Raw genomic sequence first — 6,000 nt, 5'->3', positions numbered from 1 at the left:
GCCTCTTAAACCGCCTGGAACAAAATTGTGCAATAATTGGCTTGTGCAACCATGTGATCTTATCACTGTGAGCCAGGGTTTTCAGAGGAAACTGAAAGGAGTGAAACACCCACTAGATCCTGCTTCAGATCATCTGAAAAGCTCGGCTGTTTCTTCATCCTCCTCTCTTCATGTTTTACATTTGCTCGTGGTGGTATTTCTCCCTGAGCTCCTGGGAGGCCAGGCTCACTGCCAGATCTGTTTGTACACACTCCCAGGGTGGGTTTGGGTTGTTGGCCAGTTTCCCTGTGTCCTGGCTTTCCCTGTAGCTTGGAGCTGAGGCAGCCCCGGTCATCTTCCAGCAAAAGGCTGGTATTGCCTGACAGGGCCAAGCAAGCACGGGGTGGGATTGGGCCTCGCTCTAAAGGACTCTGCAGGCTGCCACCCCAACGGGGCCAGGGGCATGAGGGGCACCTTGGAGAGTGATGTCTTGAGACAGACAAGATATGGAGACTTAAAAATCCTGGAGAAAATGAGGAAAGAGAAATCTTCCTCACTGCTCAGTTAAGGCAGAAAAAAATAAGGGTCTGTAAAAGCAGGAAGAAATTTTAGCAGAGCATACTGGTGTGCTGTGTGGTTCCTGCGCTGGTTTATGAAGAACATTCCAGACCACTGTGTTCCAGTCTCTTGGCTGTCCATGACAAATACCTGAGTCTCTCCCTTCCCCACAGATGTATCTTGCAGCTTGCCCCACCTTCAGAAAGGATCTGTGGTTGCAGTGCTGTGTGTATCTGCTGGGGTTACACGCTGTGACTGGCTGTGTTTCCTGCCCACTTGTGTTTCCTGTGGAAGCTACGATCGGTCAGGGACGCAGGGAGACATGAGTGGCATGGGAGCAGGAGGACTGGGTGCTGGGATGGCAGCTCCAAAACAAAGCTCTGGACTATTCTGATTGTCAGGGGAGAGAAATCAACATATCCAGAAACTGATTACTCTTGTCCTTGTGCACATGCAAAAAGATCAGGCAAAACACAGTTTAAGTGCCTGTTTCTCTCTTAACTACAAAGGGAGCCCAGTTGCTAAACTGAGAGAGGAGATGTGAAAAGCCCTGAAATCAGGTGGTATCAATCCCACCACAGCTTTAGAAATCAGGGCCATTTCACACAAGGACTTGATATATGGCACTTATATGTGGACACAATTATGTGTGGAGGCACTTGCATGTGTAACATTATACCAGTGTGCATGAGGAACTGTCATCCTCAAGGTGCTATAAACGTACCCTTAATAGCTTTACCATCATATGGCCACTTAGTGCTTAAAACTCTGTAAAACACCAGAATGACTTTAAAGAGTCATCAGGATAATGCCCAGAAGTGATCTGGGATAAGTGTGACCCCAGAGCTGCCAAACCCCAAATGGGAAGAGTGTGGGACACGAGGCCTCATCTAGAAGTCATGTGTTTGCCACAAGTTTTTTTTTCTTTTTTAGTACAAACTGCCCTTGATTAGTCATCGACCTGGTTTAGAAGCTACCACTACCACTCAAGCTGTGAGTGGAGTACATATTGAAATATAATAGACTCTGCAATCATTTTAAAACTGGCCTAGATCTAGGCCCACGGGGAGCTATAACTAATTTGATAGAAGCTGTAGCTTCTAAATAGAACCACCTGAGACCTCTCCAGAGTTCAGCTATGGGGTTCACTGTTCCAGCACAAACTCTCAGCTCAGCTCCCCTGACTTCTTCATGGCCATTCTCAGCAGACTGAGGCCAATCTGGGGAGCAGCAGAACTCAGTTTCCTTCCTAATGGGAATTATGAACCAGAGGGAGGAGAGGAATGATGATTTCAACTCCCCAAACCATTGGAGGGCTGCACAGTTTTAAGTCAAAACCATATGCAGCTCCACAGTTTTGGCTGTGGTTTGCCTTAGGTTTTTTTGAGCTCACTGCAATAGTGACTGATCCAAAAGGTAGGAGGAAGTAAAGTCACTGTATGTTTTAAGCCTTCTATACTCGACTGTTTTTTGCAGTGTGCAAGTCCCGTTTTTAATGTCAGAAGCACTTCCCACCTTAGATTTTCACTTCTTCAGCACTGACTAAGCACCTCTGCAAACTCAGGACTAAATATCTGCTTTTTATCTGCAAGCACAACACTGTCAAGCAATTAGGGTTGTGTATCTATAGTGATTTTGGCTGAATTATTTGTGATAGCTGATAGTCCTGTACCTTCCAGACCAGAACATCACAGGGGCTGGCTCTACAGAGTGAACAAAACTTCAGCTGATGGTGGGTGGCACTTCAGTGCTACTGAAGCAAAAGCATCAGCCTTCAGACAGCACCATAACTGAGATTGCCTTGCCCATCTCTGATGTCTGCTGAAGTGGAAATCAGCCATTGCCCCAGGCTCTTTATTCAAATTTAATTTCTTTCAAATTTCATCTGTTCCCTCTCCAAAAAGAAGGTTTAATGGAAGCTTTGTGTGAGAGTGCTGCTGTGTTTGGCTCTCTTTTCCACTCCTGTACCATAGTATAAATACAACAAATCCATGAAAATAAACCCACAGTAAAGCAGGTGTTAGTGTTACTGAGTTCTAGGATTATTTTTATTCACACAATCACAGAATGGTTGGACAGGACCTCTGGAGATTACTTAGTCCAGCACCCCTGCTAAATCAGGTACACCTAGAACTGGTTTCATGGGATCATGTACAGACAGGTTTGAATATTTCCAGAGAAGAAAACTCCACAACCTCTCTGGGCAGCCTGTTCCCCAGGTTTTCTGTCACCCTCACAGTAAAGAAGTTTTTCCTCCTATTCAGACAGAACTTCCTGTGTTTCAGGTTGTGCCCATTGCCCTTATCCTGTCACTGGGCAGCACTAGAAAGAATCATGTCACATTCTCTTGGCACCTGCCCTTGAAATATTTGTATGCATTGATAAGATCCCCTCCCAGCCATCTCTTCTCCAGGCTAAACAGGCCCAGCTCCTTCAGCCTTTCCTCATAAGAGATGCTCCAGCTCTCTCATCATCTTCACAGCCCTGCACTGGACCTGGTCCAGTAGTTCCTTGTCTTTCTCAAACTGGAGAGCTCAGAACTGGACATGGCACTCCAGATGTGGCCTCACCAGGGCTGAGTAGAGGGGCAGGATCACCTCCCTTGACCTGCTGGCCACACTCCTCCTACCACCCCAGGGTGGCCACAAGGGCACACACACTTCTGGCTCATGGACACTTCACTGTCCTCCAGGACCCACTGGTCCCTCTCCACAGAGCTGCTTGCAGCAGGTCAGCCCCAGTCTGTGCTGGTGCAGGGAGTTACTCCTTCCCATTTATCCCTCCCCAGGTGCAGGACTCTGCACTTGCCTTTGCTGAACCTCTCTCCAGCCTGTGCAGGTGCACAAGGCTCTGGGGTATCAGCCACTCCTCCCACTGTGGAACCACCAGCAGACTGACTGAGGGTGCACTCTGTCCCTTTGTCCAGGTCACTGGTGATGAGGTGACCAGAGAGGGCCCAGGAGCACCTTGGGCTGCAGCCTCCAGCCAGACTCTGTGTCTGACCACAGCCCTCTGAGCTCTGCTGCCCAGCCAGTGCCCAGCCACCTCCCTCTCTGCTCACCCAATGCTCTCTGAGCTTGCCTACGAGGATGTTATGGGGGACAGTGCCAAAAGCCTTGATGAACGTGAGGTAGACAACATCCACTGCTCTGCCCTCATCTCCCCAGCCAGTCAGGTGAGCACAGCAATCAGGTTGGTCAGGCATGATTTGCCCTTGGTGAGTCCATGCTGGCTACTCCTGATCACCTTCTTTTCCTCCACATGCTTAGAGATGACATCCAGAATGAACTGTTCCATCACCTTTCCAGGGACTGAGGTGAGGTTGATGGCCTGTAGTTCTCTGGGCCCTCCTTCTAGCCCATTTTGAATACTGAAGTGACATTAGCTTTCCTCCAGTCCTCAGGCACCTCTCCTGTTCTCCAAGACCTTTCAAGGATAATGAAGAGCAGTAACATTTGCCAGCTCCATCAGTGGATCCCATTGGGCTCCATGGGTGTGTTTGTGACAAGTTTGCCTAAATGAACTCTAACCTGATCCTCCTCAAACAGAGGGAAGTTCTCATTTCTCCAAGCTTTGTCTCTTGCTGCCAGGGTCTGGGATTCCTGACAGCCACCTCTTGCAGTAAGGACTGAGGCAGAGAAGGCATTCAGTAACTCCACCTCTGTATCCTCTGGCATCAGGGTGCCCACCTCATGCAGAAGCAGGCCCACATTTTCCTGTTTTCTTTTTGCTACTTATTCATTGCAGATGATGCTACAATGCACATTCTGAATCCAGCACTTCACAGATGACCAAATATTCCAGTGTAGGTAGGGTTTACCTATAAAAACATGAATACCAAGTGCAACTTACTTGCTAACGTTTTGCATCAAATGAAAGCGAACATTCATAAAATGTTGGTTATCTTATGCCCTCTCCACACCAGTACAATTAGTGCTGCGAAGTCTGCAATATTCAGCAGGAGCTCCACATCCCATAGACCCTTGTCATCAGAACTGTATCATGCCCTTTCTTGCCTGGGGCACAGGAATTATGCAAAAGGGAGTCCTTCCCCCCAGATTTGGATGGAGGATGGATGTGGCAGACAGGGTTAATTTTTACTTCTTCCTGCATTCTTCTGAACAACCATCCTGAGAAGTGTCATATTACCTTACCTCTCACTGCTAGGCTTCTAAGTCAGACCAGGATTTGATTTTCCCTGGCATTAGAGAGGAGTCTCTGTGTTTTTATTTGGGTCCATTGCACAATGGTGGGTGGGAACTTCACATGAAGAGAGTTTGATTTGCTTATTCCCCTTACAGCCTCTGGTTTTTCACAGATCCTCTGTCTGGTCTCCCCCTTTTTGGGCAGCTGTGGAAGATACAGGGGAGAATCACCTCTTTAAAGAGGAAATGAAGCATTGCCTTCCCACGGGAGAATTCCTGAAGACAGAAAGACAGGGGTGGTTAGCACTGCAGCCTTGTCCTGGCTTGCCTACACATGAAAGTTATTTCAGAATAAGCCAGGGGTTGAATGTAAAGCAGCATAGGCATTCCACAACTGCTGTGTGTGTCACTGAAATCTCAGCAGAAGCAATGGGCCGAAGTAGCTGCATGCTGATTCATTGGGACTCCCCTGTGTCTTCCTTAGCTGTGTTCAACAGAAAGAAACAGGTGAAGATTTTTGGAACTTTGTGTGCGGTACAATATATGCAAAAGAAGAAGTAAACTGCTGCAGAATAGTCAGGATTAAATAAAGAATTCTTATTTTCCTAACTTTATAATACTGAAGCAATGAGACATCTCTAGGATTCTTTTCAGAGTTGAATGAGAAATCAATGTGAAGATGCATGGAAAGGTGACCTGAAACTGTTTTGTTCATTCTGGGTCCCATACCAAAGGTATTTCAGTCCTGCCTGTGTCCCCTTCAGCTGCACCCTGCCTGGCTTTAGCACAGCCAGTGGGCAGCTCACAGGCACTCTTCACCACTTGAAGGGCACACTGTGGTGCATGATTGCTCAGAGGAGCCAGATCACAGTCCAGAAACATCTACTTCATTTCCCACATCGGCACAAACACTGCCTGGCGTCAGTTTAGCCAGATTTCACCCGAGTATTCTATGCTAACCTGAAGCATAAGTTTTACAGAGATGGCTTTTAACAGAAACTTCATGACTGCCATTTCCTGAACAGTCTGGCAGCGCGTCTTTGACTCCACCTCCATCCCTTCCAGCTGCTCACTGCAGGACAGAAGAAGGGCAGTCAAACCGAGATAAACCTCACCTTGAGGGTGGTGAGGCACTGGCACAACTTGGTCAGAAAAGCTGTGGCTGTCCCATTCCTGGAAGCGTTCAAGCCAGGCTGGATGGGGCAGCCTGGTCAAGTGGAAGGTGTCCCTGCCCATGGCAGGGGGTTGGAACCAGATGATCTTTAAGGTCCCTTCCAACCCAAACCATTCTGTGATTCTATGGTAGTGTCTTGGAATA

This window comes from Parus major, chromosome 2 (assembly GCF_001522545.3).
Source record: "Parus major isolate Abel chromosome 2, Parus_major1.1, whole genome shotgun sequence".
NCBI classification, from domain to species: Eukaryota; Metazoa; Chordata; class Aves; order Passeriformes; family Paridae; genus Parus; species Parus major.
Note: the sequence above shows the minus strand (reverse complement) of the source record.